The following is a 19,154-nucleotide window of genomic DNA, read 5'->3' as shown; positions in this document are numbered from 1 at the left end:
TTCTTTTCATTGGCTCAAGAATATCACTACTGTTTATTTACTCCATCATTTAATTTTAATTTTAAATAACATAATGAACACCATCACATCGACCACTCAACCCACAAGTAACAACCATGACTATTATACACACGCCCACATACTGGACACAGAGTAAAAATCTACATTCTCCTTTTCAATGGGTCTTTCTTGTATTGACTGGATAAATGTAAGTCCTTGTTTCATAGCATATTTTTAATAATGGCCCATGGTTGACTCTGCTTAATGTATCCATTCATTCATTCATTCAATTACTCATGGAACAATTTTACCTGTTGTTCATTATATAAACTAAAGGCAGGGGGTACCTGGGTGGTTTAGTTGGTCAAACATCTGACTCTTAATTTCAGCTCAGGTTGGGATCTCAGGGCTCTGAGATCGAGCCCCATGTCAGCCTTCACACTCAGCAGAGAATTTGCTTTAGGATTTCTCTCCTGGGGCACCTGAGCGGCTCAGTGGGTTAAGCGTCTGCCTTCCGCTCAGGTCATGATCTCAGGGTCCTGGGGTAGAAACCCACATGGGGCTCTCTGCTCAGCGGGGAGCCTGGTTCCCCCACCCCCCACCTGCCTCTCTGTCTGTGTAAATAAATAAATAAAATCTTAAAAAAAAGAAAAGAAAGAAAGGATTTCTCTCCCTCCTTCTTCCCCTCTCCTCATTCCTTCTCTTTTTCTTCTCCAAATAAAAAGAAAGAAAGAAAAGCCAAAGATGGTAGGTTCCCTTATGGCGAGCATAACATAACAGAGCTGTCAAATCACGACGATGTACACCTGAGACTAATACAATATTGTGCATTAACTGTACTTCAATTTAAAAAAAAAAAAGAAAGAAAAAGAAAAATGGTAAACTAGGCAGCCCCTCAGAAAAGCAGTAACTACTATGTGTGTCTGTCTGTGTTCATTATACAAAGCAAGAAAAGCGTAGCTTTTTTTAAATATACAAACAGTAGTGTGAAACAGGATAATCATTATCCTGTATCCATAATAAGGGTCCTAACTAGAGTATGATTTTCACCTTTTAAATAAAATATGAGTCTATTCATACGCTTACAATAACATGTAACATGTCATAATTATAACTCGCTGGACAAAACTTTAATGTGATCATTTGCTCTCAGTAAATCATCTTGTTATAGGACCCATTCTCATCACTGGTCCATAACCTTATTCTTCAATTCAAGTCTTCTTGTTTACCGAGGCAAACATCTTTCCCTTTCCTTAATAAAATGAGCCATCAGCAAACCCACCATCAATTCATAATCACAACATCCAATCTTGGGCACACCTCACCATTTGTCCCCTGCCGAACAGAGTAAAACCTTGACCTACTTATTTTCCCAGACCTCACCGCTTCCGAAAGGTTTCGAAACATGCTCTCGCAATTGAATGATGTGTGCCTTTCCTTGTCCCCAGCCGTCCCTTCATCTCTTTCCTTCATTTGTGATTAAAACCCTCGCACACCCACGCAGCACAAAGCCGAAGAGCAGGACCCCTGAATATTCTTCTCGTGCTTCGCAAGTACGTTCACCGCGGAGGGAATAACCAGACCTCTCGGAGTGACCTCAGAGCTACGGAGCTTCGTCAAAATCTTTCATTCAGACACCCCAGGGTACTCATCACTGATCCAAACTTGGCAATTTTTTTTAAAGATTTTATTTATTTATGAGGGACGGAGAGAGAGAGCAAGGGCAGGGGGAGGAGGGGCAGAGGGAGAGGGCGAAGCAGGCTCCCCACTGAGCCTAACAAGGGGCCCCATCCCAGGACCTTGGGAACGCGACCTGAGCCGAAGGCAGATGCTTAACTGACTGAGCCCCCCAAATGCCCCTCAACTTGGCATCTTCTGTCTTCCTCATTCACACCTTCCTTTCTGCATCATTTTTACATGCATGTAATTCAGTCCACAGCCACGAATAACAAATGCCAAGAAGGAGAGGAATGATTCTCACCAAGGCTCGTCTATCCGTACCTGTCCCACGTGCTGAAGGACATTCAATGTCCTTCATCAGTGCACCTCTGGGGGGTCCCGCTGTGCTTCCAGTCAGTATCACATCGATAACACGTTTTTGCTTTTCTCTTTACTTCACGTGTCCACATGGCAAAGAAGGTAAAGTGAACCACTGAGCCATCCTCTCCCTCACAACTCGAAAATGGTCGTCGTCTCCTATCCCCCTATGTTCTCCTGCCTCGCAAGGAAATAACCTTGACCTTTACCAAGGAAGGGATATTCTTCTACATGTACTTGGGTGCCAGACTAAGATGACATACTTTTATGTGGCCCCGAGAAGGACTAATCCGTGAACCTGGGTTCATAACATATTCATATCCTTGGTCAATGTTTGCCATTCTTTGATTTCGTATCTATGTAAATATCTCTAACCCTATATCTATCTTTCTCCATGAAGCCAGTTTTTAAGAATACTGCCTTGGAAATTCATGAACAATCTCCCCTGAGAACAGAGACTTCGATACTTATTTATCCTGTTCTCTGTGCTCTTTACCCACAGAGGCAACAACAGAGACCTTCACCGTCAGAGGATGATTAAGCTGGCTGTGGTGTGTCCATGCTCTAAATGAAAAAGCCAATTCTAGACAGTCTGTCTTAGATGTGTCTAAGTAGACGTGAGTTTTACACGGTCAGATTAATAAGAAAGCTGGGTCATATCACGTTCTCATTACTGGTGCAAAACCTGTGCTCCTTCTTATTTGTCAGCTCATTTTATGGTTAATTTTTGGCAAGGTAAACATCATGGGATCTAAGACTTGACAGGGAATGAGGCTTGTAACCATTATTCTCCCTACTCTTAAGTAACAGCCTAATAATTACTGTCAGGACCTTTACCTGTGCAACATTGTATAGATTTAGAAACTGGCATCATGGCCCATTCTCAACACTCCTAGTTTCGTTGCTTATCTATCTAATCGCTGTGGAATCATCTGATCCCCTATTTATTTTTTTAAATAGTCATAATAAATGAGAAAGACACATTTCAAAACCTAATATTACATGTAATGCATTACACAGAACATAAATATAAAATATGATAAAATTACCTATACATGTCCCTATGATAGAAACTTTCCAGCTGAAACCCAGAACTGAAACACCATCATTCCATAAACCTCTCTCCATGTCCTCAACCCAAGTAGGAAGAAACGAGATCCCGTTTTCTTTATCAGAAGAGTAGAGATGGCTCATTGACTTCATGTCACACCCTCCATACTGTCCAGTTCGCCCTCCTGTAAGTAATGATTTGAAAAGGATCATGCTGGGGCATGATCATGGGTGACTCAGTGGGTTAAAGCCTCTGCCTTCGGCTCAGGTCATGATCCCAGGGTCCTGGGATCGAGCCCCGCATCGGGCTCTCTGCTCATCAGGGAGCCTGCTTCCTCCTCTCTCTCTGCCTGCCTCTCTGCCTACTTGTGATCTCTGTCTGTCAAATAAATAAATAAAATCTTAAAAAAAAAAGAGAGAAGAAAAATTTAAAGAAGAAAAAAGAAAAGGATCATGCTGTGGCAGCGTGGGTGGGCGGCTTAGTCAGTTAAATGTCTGACTCGATTTCGGCTCCGGTCATGATCTCAGGATCATGAGACTGAACCCCGCACAGGGCTCCACACTGGGTGTGCAGCCTGCTGAAGGTTCCCTCCCTCTGCCCTTACCCCTCTAAAAAATTTAAATTAAATGATCACATCCATTCCCTCAGTAACTTTACAACAATACATAATTATTTGGGGATTCTACAACCCTACATTTGAACACCTAAACACAGTAACAATTGCCCATAGCCACACACTCATTGTCCACAGAAATAACTCCGTCCCCTTGTTCATTTTGGGCTTTTAAATAAAATTCAGTGAACACAACTAAATGAAGTATGACGGGTGTCACCCAGCGTATCCTCGACCCTGGCCCATTCTTGCTTCTTTTCAGGGAGAGAGTTATGTCATCATTGCTTTATGTAAACATTTTTTCCTTCTTCTTAAGAAAACCAACAACCAGCAAATTCCCACCGATCCAGACTGCGGACATGCGTACACAAACACGTCCCCGTGCGCTCCCACGTGTCTGGGCTTCCTGTGTGCTCTGAAGGGGGCAACAGCTTTTACCTATGTGTTATGTTGAAACTTGGCATTAAACAAATGTTCCTAATAACACGTGTCCATGACACATTCTCCTAAATGATTCACACATGACCTTGTCTTCACTCAGACATTCAAATATGCACGCATTCCCGGACTCACTAACACCCATACAATCCATACGCAGACAATGGCTAAGCATGAAGAAGAACCAGATCCCCAAAGGCCTTGAACCCTAGTCTCTTAAGAGAAAATGACTAGGTCTCTATATTTACTAGTTTACTTTAATTTCAGTTCCTATACAGTTAACATACAATATTACACAGACCTCAGAGTTTAGGGCTTAATCAAAATGCTTGATTCATATACCCCAGAACTACTCATCATTGATCTAAGCTCAACATTCTTTTACTTCATTTATCTGTTTGTACCTCGTGTATTGATTGTTTATGCATTATTTATTGATCGCTTCATTCATGGCCTCGTTGATGTAAAAAAAAGTTACTTCCTACGAAAACCTGGAAACCAGATCTTTGAATACTGCATAGAGCTGTTTACAAGCCTTTTCCCACAGAGCTGGTAAATGAGATCTCCTTTTAACTGGGCCTCAGTGCTGTACGTATGGATTAATCGATAAACTTGCTCCTACACACCCTCGTGTTTCACTGCTCTGTTTGCTTATCTTTCACTTAATTTCTTCAGATTTTTTAAAGATTTTATTTATTTATTTGACAGACGGAGACCACTAGTAGGCAGAGAGGCAGGCAGAGAGAGAGAGGGAAGCAGGCTCCCCGCCGAGCAGAGAGCCCGACGTGGGGCTCGATCCCAGGACCCTGGGATCATGACCTGAGCCAAAGGCAGAGGCTTTAACCCACTGAGCCACCCAGGTGCCTCAATTTCTTCATATTTTAAAAAAGAGTACACTGGATCTACCAGTTGACTCTCTCCATCACTAGGATGCTGGCAACATTTTCTGTCTTCCTAGGTACTCCTTCCTCAAACACTTAACCTTGACGGTTATCAACAGAGAATGTTCTTAGAATGTGGTGCAGACATAAAATGGACAGTAAGGAACTCTGGAAATGAATGCCCGACAAACCCTCAAATTTTGTTTCTAATAGATCTCGAACTAAAACGGACGAATCTTACTCCGTGGCTCACTACACATTCCCCGCTGCGGCCCAGGCCCCGTGTGTCTGATCTCACTGATGTTCGCGGTGGCCGCCCTGCCTTCGGGACAATCCCACCAAAAATCCACACGAATTACCGTCAAACCAAGAGCACAAACTGTCACTTACATGAGTCACTTTGCTCCTTACCCACAGAAGGGACAGCCAAGGTCTTCCTCAGGGGAAAACGAAGAAATCAGACTGAATCTGCGAAGTAAAAAGCAGATTTCGGAAAACTGAACCAGTACAGATGTAGATTTTTTTTTTAAAGACACCTGAGTCCCGCTGTACTAGATTTATCATAAATCCCTTTTTATTACGTTCCCATTATTAGCCCCTAAATTGCCCTCTTTTTATTTACTGACTTCTTTAATTATTTATGCATGTAATACAATGACAACCACTAAGTCAACATCCTAGTACAAGAGTTAAGAACTAGGCCTATTCCAAGTCCTGTCTATCAAACTCTAACCACAGAAGGCTGAGCGCAGACTGCCTTTCGTGTGGATCTTCCTCGATTAGAATCTGGCAAATTTATATACTTCCTTTCCTGACATAGTCTCATCAAGGATCCATGCCTGACCGCGCCCTGTAACTTTGTTCCTTTATTTGTTTGCTTTCGGTTTATTTGCTCATGGAATGACTTGTTCGTATTTTCTCTTTAAAAAAAAATACAAAATATTATGATAAGTAATGGTCTCTATGCCCTTTACCCAAAGTGGGCAGAGCCCCACATGCAAATCTTTTACTCATATGGACATCGGAAGGGCAGAGCAAGATTAATAACCAACTTCTTCTAATGACATACTGTCCTCCTTGGTGTATGTCTGCCCTCTTTGAAATCACCTCTTCCTTCGGTCACTTAGAATATCATCAATAGTTGTGAAACTACATATCCAGACATATCTAAATGATACTAGTCTCTTCCCATCTACTCAAATACCCACAGAAAAACATGTGTTTTTCAAAAATGATACTGACTGAGAATAAGTAATCTAATCGTAACTCCTCTCACATAACACATTAACACGGCCCATGCTTGGTATTCTTTAATTAAGTATTCTATAATCAATATTTACTATGTTTCCCTTTTTTCCCCGCTTTTCTTAATAAAATTCTTAATAAAGTTAACAACCACCAAGCCAGAAGCTTATGGACATCTGCCTACATGTTTCCGACAAAACATGGCAAAACCCTCGAACTCTTCACTTCTTGGAACTCAGGTCCTTGGAAATATTTTAATAATAATGTATTTCTCATTAGATTCTCTCATAATTGGCCAATACCTAGCCCCCGTTGTCTTTATTCGTGGATATGTTTCTTGATGTACTCACATGCCGATCCACTAATAAAAGGACCTAGACCTAAGAGGTACCAAAGCCTCCAGCAAGATGCCTGTATTCCTCCTAACTTCTGCCCCAGGTCGTGTCCCGCCAAGGCAGGATGAGAGGTTGGTCTGTACGATGGACCTCAGAGTTTTAGGGTTTAATCAAAATCCTTGGTTCAGACACCCCAGGTACTCATCATCGGTCAAGGCTTGGGACTCTCTTTATTGAATCAATTATACATTTGTTCATTCGTTCATCCAACCATTCACTCACCAACAGTCTTTACTCGTGTTTCTCTATCAACATGTTAGACACCCAAATCGTGATCAATGGTGGAATGTATAAATCAAGAGTGATGGAAGATAAAATGAAACATTAACCAAATGTAAAATGGAGAGTTCTCTTTCATCTTTTTCTGAAAACGACCTTGCTTCAAAGGGCCTAGGGAAAGGAACGCTTCCTCCAATCCATTGTGAGAAAGTCGTATGGGCTTTGTGGTGGTGGTGACTGACACAAACCACAGACTTTAGTCCATGCCACACTGTCACCCTTGTATCATGCATGGACTGATCTTTGTTATTCATTTTTTAAAGTAAATAATATTATAATGTGAGGAATACTGACGAAAGCACTACTCAACCCTCCAACTGTGACTTGGACAAAACAGGTCTGACCCTCTCCCACCAAGATACAAAGATCTTCAATGTCCGAGAAACATTCACATAAGCTGCAGAACACACACAAGGTAATATAAATAGCTGATAAAATAAATGAATAAGCCTGTGTCTTTCTTCCATGAACCTAAGAGTTTTCTGCTTGTGACTCTCACTTGCACAGAACTGGGTTAATTATCATCTTTGTTTCATGAGACACTCTCATCTCTAGCCCATAACTAACCCTCTATTATTAATTTGTGTTTCATTAATTTATACATTTATTCATACTTAATATTCCAGAAATTCCCATTACCCAACTACCCAACACAATTGACTAACAGAGTAGCCATTAGTCACATATCACAATTTAAATTTAATAAAATTTAATAAAAATCAAAGAAAATTAAAAATTCAGTTCTTCAGATACACTGGCTACATTTCTTGTGCTCAAGAGTCACATGTACCTCGTGGCTACCATATTGGACAGAACAACTCATACCAAACACGTTCATCACTGCAGAAAATTCTATTAGGCAACACTAATAAATACTCCTTATCTTTGACAGAATAGTCTAGAACTTTTTCTAATGAAGCTAACATGAGTTAATCATAGTTCTTGATCATGAGTCCCTGCTGATTCCCTCTTGTTTGATTTGGTCATTTCTAAAGAAGTTTTAATGACCAACCATAAATCCAAGTTTTTGCAGGTGAGAACGGAGACATGATCTTTCATTTCCCTTTGTGCTCCTCGCTCAGAGTTAGCATCTTAGATCTCTATTCAAGGAAAATTGTTTAAATACACGATGCATATATACTCAGTGAAACAAGGTAGCTGGTAAAAGGCATGACACAGACTAGATTATTTCGGTAGATGTCAGAAGTGCAGAACTAAATTAATTGTCATTTTCGGGCCCTTCTCATCACCCATCCATGTTTTGGCCTTTCCTGTATTTTATGCAAATATGTAATTACTTATTTTTTACTAAAATCAACATCCAACACACCGTGATGCAAAAACAAGAGTATTGACGACTCCTTAACCAACACAGGTTTTTTTGTTAATGGACCTTAGATGTACAGAATTAGAATAATCTTAATCCTGGGGTGATGAGATATTTTCCTCATGGGCCCTTGTTTGCCATCTCTTTATTCCTTGATTTGGGCACGCGTGCATTTCCTTAGTCATGAACACCCTTGAACCACTTCCCAGCCGAAGATTTAAGAACATCCACTATTACTCACATTGTCTTCACGTACCTTGTCCAGCCAAACGAGATTCAACATCCTCGTCAACGTTGCATGACTAAATGAACCATGGCGTGTCCAGTTTGTGTAACAGAAGAAAACCGTTCAAAAACGGAACACCCTGAATCATTTTCAGTGGCTTTCACGTGTGTGGAATTAAAATAATGAACCTTAGTTCATGCAACATTATCCTCATTGGTCTTCACTTGGCCCTTTCTAATTTTATCTATTCCTTTCAAAAACTCATAAAAGAACACCACCAGCAGAGAACTATCAGGATCTATGTCTCCCTGACCATCACTTTCACCAAGTTAACACCCAAGTTCATCAATGCAGAAGTGGGTACACAAACCAAAGTGTAAAAATTAAGAGTAAAATGCTATTAAAACAAATAAAATAATGTGCATCAAATTTGCAGGATTATGTAATCATAAATCTTGTCTTTACTAGTCCATGCTTAATTCTTTCTGATCTTATGTACACATTCATTTATTTATAATAAATCAATAAACAGGAACTCATCATTCATCCCAAGAATAAGAAAAAGCAACAATTATATTTATATAAAGAGATATGCATGTTATATACATCTATGTGCAAGTGGGTATTGAGGAGGGCACGGATTACATGGGGCACGAGGTGCTGCACGCAAACAATGAATCTTGGAACATGGCAACAAAAACTAATGATGTGGGGCGCCTGGGGGGCTCAGAGGGTTAAAGCCTCTGCCTTTGGCTCAGGTCATGATCTCAGGGTCCTGGGATGGAGCCCCGCATCGGGCTCTCTGCTCAGCGGGGAGCCTGCTTCCCCCCACTTCCTGCCTCTCTGCTTACTTGTGATCTCTCTGTGTCAAATAAATAAAATTTTAAAAGAAAAAAACACGAATGATGTATTGTATGGTGACTAACATAACAATCAAAATATGTATGTATGTATATATGAATATAATCTTTTTTTATTTGCTCAACTTCTACACAGACCGCAACCTAGTTATATTGTTTTTTAACTTGGTGACAATTATACCAAATGTTCACCATCTTGGTTCATGACACAGTCACCTCATGGGTCTATGCTTGACCATCTTTGACTGTATTTGTGCCTGTTCATGTTTAATAATGCGCGCACACACACACACACACATCAGCTAACCACGCAACCTCAGAACAGTAAGACTAACGATCACTCACGTTGGTTGGTCCATGGCTCATTTCCCACAGAGGTCACGGCCAAGGTCTTCATCAACACAGTGTCATGAGACCCACTCTAGGGCCTCCGTTCTGTGGAACACAAGGCCCAGATTAAAAAGAATGAAACCACCAGGTATTCTCTAATGGCTGTTGGATGAGCAGCTCAAGACTAACCAAGATTTGGTTCACAACACACTCTCACCACCGGCCTAAGCATAGGTCTCACTGTATGTGTATGTATTTTATCACATAATAATCTCATGATAATAAACATGCATGACCTCATCAAAAACAAGAGGAACAGCCACTGTAAGCATCTGCTCTATACTTCTTACCCACAGAGGAACCAGCCCAGGTCTTCTTGCTAATGGACTCAGATACACAGAGTGGAGGCAGTAACAATCTTTGATTCCAGGTATGATAGCATCATTGTTCCCTACATTGTTCCCTTTTACTGTCTTGACTTATTTTTTCTTTCAATACAATAAACACATCAGGTCAGCACTAATGCAAAACAAAAATGTCCATCAGCACTTATTGTGGCACTTCTAGTCCAATGCTTCTTACCCACAAAGGTCGAGAGCGTTGCTTTATGATTTACAATGGCCCATCATTGTACAAGTGTATTAATCTTAACCCATAACTCATAAAACATTATCTTTGGTGCTTTATTACCAGCTCTTTTTCATTCCTTCATTTATTTATTCGACTACTTCATTTTTTTATTTTTCATTTAAACTCAGTTAGACAACATATAGTACCTCATTAGTTTCACATGTAGCGTTCTGTTAATTTATCAGTTAAGTTTAACACCCAGCGATCATCACATCACATCCCCTCCTTAATGCCCGTTACCCAGCTACCCCAGCCGACACCCCCGCCTACCCTCCTGCAACCCTGTTGGTTACTCTTCCGATTCACAGTTAACTATACAGCAAATACACTCAGAGTCCGCAACCAGCCCCCAGACCAATGAGCTTTCTACATAACTGTTGATGGACTGCCCACCCACCATCCCAACACCCTGGGCTTTGTTTCTGTTCTGTTCTGTTTTTGTTTTGTAGTAACTACAGTTGGATACAACAGATTACTCACAAGCCTTGTTTAAAAATACATCCTCATTAGACCTCCATAATTTTACTTATGCATTCATTCACCTTTAACTATTCAGTAAAACCCACTAAGCCCCGCCTACACCCATGTACAGTTTCCTTCCCCACAGAGATCTTTCCTCTGTCATGAAAAACCCCCATGTGCCCATTCGACGGAACACAAAGCCCCATTACAAGGAAGAAAATAGCCTAGACCTTTTTTGTTTGTTAATATCGGGTTAGCAGACTTGGATTAATCATAATCTTTTGTCCAGAACACCTTCTCACAATTGCCGTATTTGAGGCCTTTATTACATTATTTCTTGAATCTTTATTCTTTTTAATAATAAAATTAATAACCACAAACCACTCTGATCTCTTGATAGCCTTCGGTTGTGGAGACTGAATCATGAACCTTGGTTCAGGGTCACTTCTGGCCACTCCCCCAGGGTTGCCCCTCTGTTAGTTTACTGACTCTTAAAACCTATGCGAGAACCATGCCTGACCCCCATGCCCACATCCCCGCTCGTGGACCCTTGCTGCCCTCTGCCTTCATTGGTCATTACCGAATCTGCCAAGCACCCTCTCCTTCCCCATTCATGAACGTATAAAGTTTGATCACCTATGTGGATTCCTGGCAAATAACTTCCATGGGCCACTGGCTTGCAGGGCCTCTGCAGGGCTGTCAAGGGGGGAGAATGACTTCGTATGACTCACGGAGGAGCACACCCGCCAGGGGTTGGTTAGTGAAAGGACTCAAATCGAGGTCCTTGAGCACCATGTGCCGTGCCTACCCGCTCACAGTCGTAAGGCACAGCCCCCAGGAGTTAGAACACACGTGCTCAACACCAAACTGCCTGCCTGCGAATCCAGACTCAAACCCTGACAGGCTGGGCGGCATCAGGGAAGTGAACGAACCTCTCTGTGCCCGTTTCCTCATCCAGAAGCTAGTCGCAGCACTAGTCCCTGAGCAGGATCGGCCATTACTGTCCCACCAAAGGCAACCAGGTCAACTCCCCCACCCGCCACCCTGTCTCTGAGCCCCTCACCCAAATCTTTCTTCCCTGTGCAGCAGCGCCCGAGCTGTGGTGCTAGACAGACAGACAGACCAGGTTCCACCCCAGCAGGCACTCACGAGCTGTGTAACTGCAGAGACGTGACCTGGCCTCTCTGTCTTGTGCCCCGACTTGTGCGATTTGTAGACTGAGGACAGCAGCACCCTCGTGGGTCCAGCGTGAGGGTGCAGTGAGCTAGCTAGCGGCAGTTCCTCAAGCGGCTCCCCACCCTGGAACACCCTCCCCCCTTCCCCAGCCCACCCGCCCACCCCACTGGCCAAACAGCCCCCAATCTGATTAGAGAAACGAATTATCTTGATGCTCAGGCCAAGCCGAGGGTTTCGGGAAGGATGGGCCTCGGGCAGAAATTGTTGGGATCTGTTCTTTTTTGGACACGGCATCAAAGCTTAAACAAGTGCCCTGGAAAATAGAAATCCAACTAAGGGATGCGCTTTAGAAAACTGAAATCTGTTTCATGAGATGGGGCTGCCCTCGGGGGAGTCGATGCCAGGAGATTCTTGATGATCGAATCGTTTCCCAGAAACTACACATGCGTCTACTCCGACCCTTACTGCCAATACAGCCAACTTCCTCCCTGCCCTCCCCGACTGGCCTGGTAGGTGCCCAGCACCCTCACCACAGTGCAACTCTTGAAACATGAAACATTAAAAACAGATTAAATTGTAAGACATACATCCATCCCATTTGTGTGTGTATAATGTACTCTGCGCATAAAGGTATCCGCGTAGGGGCTCTCCCACCAGGCTGGGAACTTGGGCTCCTGCCTTTGCCTTCACCCCACCTCACGGCCTTGGGCCAGGCCCTTCCCCTCCCTGAGCCTCAGGTGTCAATAACCCACCAGCCTGCCCTCCCTCCCAGGTGGCGTGGAAGGGAAAAGCATCAAGTTGAAGTGCGCGTTCCCTCCAAGCATCAGAGGATTATTAATGCTGTACCTCCTGCACCCAGCACGTAGTGTTCGCAGCACGCCTTAGCATACATTATCTTGTTTGATCCTCACAGCAGCCCTGTGAATTAGACATAATAATCATAATTAGCCGATACTGATTGAACGTGGACAGTGCCCCAGGCACTACTCTCCCTGCCTGGTGTGCACAGACTGTCTTCCGGGGGGAGAGCGCGTACAACACAACAGCACCTCTTTTTTTCTTCCCCCCAAAAGTTCTGAGCACACATTTTGTGCCAGGCACCGGTCTAGGTCCCAGGTTACGGCAGTGACCAAAAGAGACAAAATCTGAGAGCTCACATCCCGCGGGTGGAGACTGAACGGACAAAATTAAAGATAAGCCCAGTAACGAGGTACACCACGCAGCGGTAAAACTACGTAAGAAAAAAAAGCAGGAGAGGGAGCGACAGCCCACAACCACGGGAAAGCCTCACTGAGCACATGTCCCATTTTACACCCGGGGAAACTGAGCCTCAGAACAGTTAAGCGACTGATAAGTGGTCACACAGCGAAGAGTGCTGAGCTCCGGAGTTTGTTGTCCCCACTTGTCCCCACTGCCTCATGTGTGTGGTAGATCTCGCTCTCTGATACCCCACCATCAGCCTATAAGGGGAGTGCATGAATGCAGGCAGGGGTCAGTGCGACCTCCCACACAGGCTGTTCCAGAGGCACAGGGCATCTCCGGGATGTACTAATCACTCTGGGTGGGAAAATACACTGACTTTCTTAAAGAAGACACAGTGGGACGGATCCTGATTGTGGGACGGATCCTGATTCGGTGACGGGAAATGTTGAATCAGAGCACACACCCATCGGAGCCCAGCAAGTCAGCACAGGTGCTAGCCCCATATCCTACCTAGGGTTGGGGGGCATCCAAATGTAATCCCCCTCCCCAATACTCCCCCCACAGGCAGCTACACACTGCCATGGCTTAAGCTGCAAATATCCTGCCCAGAAATGGGAGATGGTCACCCAGTCCTCAGGCTCTCCATGAGCTAAGACTCCATGGAACAATTCTTCGTTCCAGCTGGCCACCCTCAAAAGAACAAAAAAAATTTCCAAAGTGATTATTTTCTCCCCCCCACCAGGAAAAAAAAAAAAAAAACAGATAGACAAATTTGGCAAGAATGTATATGAGAATACAGGAAGAACTGGCCCACTGCTGCTAGAAGCCATGAAGTTGAACACACAACGTCATGGTCCACCTTGCCCTTCACCTACTCAGCTTCTTTTCAGCTCCCATTCAACCTCTCCATAATTCTCAATACCCAAGGAAATTTCTATTCCAAGGCCTAATGTTGCATTAGATGGATCCTGTCCATTTAGTATGTTTAATTCTCATTTCCTTAGCTACGGCTAAAACTTTCTAGGCTTAAATGTATATTTGTTTCTATTTCAGACTCCCTCTCCAAAAGCAAACTCATACACCCTTCTGAGCACCTGTTCAGCTACCTATAGAATGTAGATAATGATTCTTAGCAGAGATACTGAATACCATCTCAATAAAAAGTCATGACAATTACAATTTTAACTATAATGGAGTAGGTACTGAATGTGAACCATATGGGAAACACTGTTTTAAGCTCTTTAAGTGTTTGACTCATTTAATTTTCAAGTACCCATGAATAATTAATGCCGTGGGGAAAAATAATAAAGTGCTGTTGGTAACCCTGTATTATTATTGAGGAAACTGAGGCACAGAGGTTAAATACTCACAAAACTAGTCAATGGCCATCCTAGGAAGTAAGCCTGAGCATCTGGGATGTCTGTAACAGGACTTAGCCCATATGCAGGTTATCAAAACATATCTGCTAAATTTGAGCCAGATCTTCAGGAAGGCTTGCTGATTTGTCCTTCAGCCCTCTGTCTAATTCCCTCCGTCCTCTCCTTGTACTCCTGTAGGCTCTAGATTCATTTTTTACATCTGCTGCCCTAAATATTCAGACATCACAGGAACCAGCAGAAATTGGACTTGATCAATTACACTGCAAATGTCAGTGGTACAGTTGACCCTTATATGTATGATAGTAGCAAATAGGACAAGCTAGAGAAGGTGTTACTTGAGAAATAAATTTAGAGTCTGGGGGTTAAGAGGGCCAGGTCCCTGATAAACCAAGAGGGTGAGTCTGACACTGATTTACCCCAAGGAGTGCATTTTTTCTCAGACACAGTCTTAGAGAAAAAGAAATGGAAGAGCATATGACTTTAGAAGAAAAAAAAGCAGACCAGGCTTCAAATCCTGGTTCCATGCGGGTCCCTGCATGATCCGGGGCCAGGCACTTAGCATTCCTAAACCTCAATTTTCTTGGATTTTTTTAAAAGATTTTATTTATTTATTTGACAGAAAAGATCACAAGTAGGCAGAGAAGCAGGCAGAGAGAGAGAGGGAAGCAGGCTCCCTGCTGGGCTCAATCCCAGGACCCCGGGATCATGACCTGCGCCGAAGGCAGACGCTTTATTTCACCCACTGAGCCACCCAGGTGCCCCAATTTTCTTGTCTCTTCATTGAGGGTGGTGATTGTTATCATGGAGGGTCACTCTGATGATTTAGATGAGATAAAATTATGCCACGTGGCCACAGAAGGACTGAGCACGAGGATGGGCTCCGGACGCAGCCAGCCAGGAGAGCCTGCGGAAGGAGGCTGCCTGCTGTTTTCTCAGTGCAGTCCCCTGCTGGGCCTGAGCGTTGCCGCTGAGACGCTCCAGCGCCACAGCTGGGGCTTGGTCCCTGTGAGCCAGCAGCCCACCTGTAGTCCCAGAGCCCCCTGAGCCAGTCAGTTTGCTCGGAAGCAGAAGAAAACGCCAGCAAGCTCCAATCGGAGGAACACCTCTTCGGAGACCAAGGAAGACTTTGATGTTGGTGAGAAACTGACTATTCTCTCTCACTTTTCCATCTACCCACCCTCTGCACCTGAATTCACTCCCCCATCTCACCAGCAGGCTTCGGCCACCACACCATCTCTCCATCTGCTGATGCCTGGCCAAGGCGAGCATGCAGCCAGCCATCAGACCGAACGTCCATCCTTCCAGCCCTCCATACTATGCACAGGGATCAGACAAACCTGGATTGCAGTCCTGGGTCTTGCTTCCTAGCTGATCTTGGACAAGTCACCAACCTCTCAGAGTCCTCTCATCTGTAAAAGAAAGGGAAATCAGTCATAGCTGCGGTGAGGATTTAGAGAGAGAGTGGACGTCATTAAATGTCCATTCCCTCTGCTTCTGCAACTGGGCCAGGATGTAGACAGGGAGTACATCTTGCATGACCTATTGAGAAGAGCTCTTTAGAAATTATCTGTAGTGTTTCAGGGAGGGGCATGCTCCCCCTGTGGCCCCAGGGGCTGGGCGGTGGCCAGAGCATTCTGGGGTAGTGGCCCCTCCTGCACTCCCAGCAGAGTGCGCCATCTAGTGGATCGGCAACCAGTGGGGTCCCTGGTAGGTCCTGGGTGGCTGGTCCGCTGCAGGGTGACAGTTCCCAACCAGGCGGAGGTCCCAGGCCCCAGACGGCAGACCGCCCTCTTTCAGATATGGCACCCTTACTGTCCTAATCACTCGGGGGGCCGGGACTGCCAGGAGCCTTTTGTTTTGTGCATGCTAGCCAGTTCTGTTTTGCCTACCCCAGCCCAACTCCCCTGTAAATGTTTCCAGAAAAAATAAAAAGAATATTCTAGCACCTTCTGTTTTGCCCAATGTCTGTTATGTATGAGAAACAGGGCTGGGGGCTTCCTGTGCACTGTCTCTTATCCTCTAAGTGACCCCGGGAGAGACTCAGCAGTTGCCCCATTTTCAGTAAGAAAACTGAGGTTTACTGAGGGTGGGTTACTTAAACGTGAGGGTAGATAGTCAGACCCCTGAATTTATATCCGGACTTACCTGCCATCATCCCAGTGCACCCATGAAAGTGCAGGAAAAGAATTTGGACACTGATTTGAACAAGCCAACTGTAAAAGAAATTTATGAGTCAACCGGGGATATATGGATGCTGCCTAGATGTTGGATGACATTAAGGAAAGGCTGTTAATTTTTTAACGGCGAAGGTGGCATTGTGGTTATGTTTTCAAAACCGAAAAGAGTCCTTCTTTCTTAGAGACAGGCACGGAGATATGCTCCGGGGAAACAACACGGTGTTTGGAATGTGCTTCCCAATAGCCTGGGGTGGGCTGGTAGGGGACAGCACACAGCTTAGAGCGCTGTTGGCACCTGGATGGCAGTGATGTGGAAACTGTGTAAATTATGATGAAAATATGTATTATTTTCTCTACTTTTGGGTTATTTCAGATTTTACATAATTGAAGGTTTTAAAAATCAACACGTAAAAATAAAGTGCAGGAGGGGAGGGGCTAGGAGAGGGGAAGCCCCTGGAAAAAAAAAACAAAGAAGCCCAGCACCCAAACTAAATGATGGGAGGTATCAGGGAGCTGATTCAGAGGAACAAATGCCTCGAAGTGGAGAGGGTGTAAGTAAGGGGCCAGGGCTGGTGGGAACAAAGCATTCTGAGTCGGGTGGATTTCGGAGAAAGCACAAAGGTGCGGGGTGCTGCAGAAGGACATGCCCACCAGCCACCCCGAGGCCTTCTTCCTGCTTCCCTCAAATACCCTGAGTTCCCCCTCTGGACCTCCTGGGCTCTCCCTGGCCCCTTCCCCCCTCCCTAAGCCATCCAGGCTCTAAAAGGACCAGCCAGCAGTTCCCCTCTCGGAGGCAGGGCTGCCCACCTGATGAGTCCTTCCTGAGACCAGCTCGGCTGGTAAGAATTGAGCCATCTCGCTTACAAGTGTCTCTTTTAGTTTTGCGCCTTTTTTTTTTTTTTTGCTTTTTTTTTTTTTTTAATTGCCTTTTGGGGAGGAAAAGAATTAGTGCTTTTGCCCTAAAACTGTGTACCAAGCAGTTCTCGGCGTCCTCAGCCCCCTTCTCCGGCTCTCTCAGGCCCCCTCTTCTACATCAGTCATATCACCCACAGCCAACGGACTAACGCTGACCCCAGATCCGGCCAAACTCCCCGGACCCTGTGGACCACCCCTCCCCTCCTGCTCCCCTCACTGACCCTGGTCCCTGTGTGGCGGGCTTCCTGGGCATGTCGCCACCATGGAAAAAGCTCCCTCCCTCCTCCTTCTTTTCCCCTTCTGGAAAGCCAGCCACCGGACAGTTCCCCAGGACCCTCCCGCAGCCAGCTGCATGGCCACAGAGCCCCCGGGTGAGGGAGGGGCACAGCCGGCGGCGCCCCCCACCCCCATGCCAGAGCCTGCCACCCCCTCCCGACTGTCCCTGGCCGGCGCGGGGGGCCTGGCCCCCCTTCTCGATGACGCCGCAGTTAAAAGCGTCACTACAAAAGCAAAAGCACCGGTCCCTACTGACAGTCTCCCCCTCCTCACTTTCTGGGCTCAGAAATGTGTCCCAGGCAGCCCCCTTGTGGCACTTGGGGGCGCCACAGACTCTTGGCTGGTGGCTGAAGAATTCAGACTGTCTGATTCCACTGCACCGTGAGTTGGCACAAATCTTAAGTGGCCCAAGTCCTCCCGGCTGCAGACCTGGCTCAGCCGCCTCTCTGAGTCGGGGGCACGGCTCTCCTCCCTCGCCCCCTCCCTGCCCAGCTCGCCCTCCTCGCTCCCTCCCTCCCGGAACCGGCGCTCTCCTGTTGAATGCGGCTCCAACAGGCTGACAGGTGTCTGACGACTGCAACAGCGGTGGGAGCGGGAGGGAACGTGGGGGGACAGGGGGGTTTTCTTAGGGTGATGTTTCGGGAAACTGAGGAGCAGGGAGGCTCCCAGTCCCTGCGCCTGTCAGGAAAGGGGCCAGAGACTCTCCCTCCAAGAGTGGGTTCCAGTTTTGAGCATCTCCCTGAGGTGAGGGGCTGCCCTGAAGACTGCCCTCTGCTTCCCCCTCTCAGCCATCAAGCCCTCATCCCCTCCAAAGCCCGTCCTCCCCACGAAGAAGCCCTAGTGCCCCCCCCATGGGCTCCATCCTCTCTCACGCACTGTCCACATAAACAAGCCCCAGCCCCCTCCGTCTCTATCTGCAATCTGCTTGGAGGTGGGCAGGGCCCTCTCCACGTCAGGTTAATAATGCTGTTCTCATAAGCCTCTGCCCATAGGTGCTACCACCTAATTTTGAATCTGCCCTTCAAACGGATTGGGCCACAGAGGAGCTGGGATCTCAAGCACCGCTGGGAGGTGCTTAGCACTAATCAATCCATCCCCTGCCCACCCACGCCCCCCCAGCACTCGGCTCTGCCTTCCCGAGCAGTCTTCAGCAGCCGGGTGTGGTGGGGAGCTCCGGACGGCCTGGGGTTCCATCCCAGCCTGGCCTCACAGCAGCTGAGAGACGGTGAGTATGCGACTTCACAGTCCCCTGCC

General features: G+C 45.6%; 1 long non-coding RNA gene, 2 other non-coding genes and 1 pseudogene across 34 annotated transcripts in view; all 4 read right to left on the bottom strand.

Moving 5' to 3' along the window:
• LOC116591906 overlaps positions 1-19,154 on the bottom strand; it is an 88,784-nt gene that overhangs the window by 56,709 nt on the left and 12,921 nt on the right. For 29 of the 32 annotated variants that reach the window (XR_004286199.1, XR_004286233.1, XR_004286232.1 and 26 more), the window contains 5 exons: positions 16,678-16,745; positions 15,870-15,941; positions 12,797-12,868; positions 9,698-9,787; positions 5,411-5,488 (listed from right to left, as the gene is read on the bottom strand). This is a non-coding gene — a long non-coding RNA (uncharacterized LOC116591906). Of the gene's footprint in view, positions 1-5,410; positions 5,489-9,687; positions 9,788-12,796; positions 12,869-15,869; positions 15,942-16,677; positions 16,746-19,154 lie in introns of all 32 variants that reach the window. The other 3 variants (XR_004286200.1, XR_004286208.1, XR_004286203.1) reach the window with 2 other exon arrangements.
• On the bottom strand, positions 1,591-1,662 carry LOC116592242. The gene has a single exon (XR_004286406.1). It is a non-coding gene; the product is annotated as a small nucleolar RNA SNORD113/SNORD114 family (small nucleolar RNA).
• On the bottom strand, positions 4,435-4,506 carry LOC116592233. The gene has a single exon (XR_004286399.1). It is a non-coding gene; the product is annotated as a small nucleolar RNA SNORD113/SNORD114 family (small nucleolar RNA).
• Positions 6,745-6,815, bottom strand: LOC116592228 (annotated as a pseudogene).

The sequence above is a fragment of the Mustela erminea genome, chromosome 5 (genome assembly GCF_009829155.1).
Source record: "Mustela erminea isolate mMusErm1 chromosome 5, mMusErm1.Pri, whole genome shotgun sequence".
Taxonomy (NCBI): Eukaryota; Metazoa; Chordata; class Mammalia; order Carnivora; family Mustelidae; genus Mustela; species Mustela erminea.
Note: the sequence above shows the minus strand (reverse complement) of the source record. Positions and strands in the feature narration are given on the sequence as shown.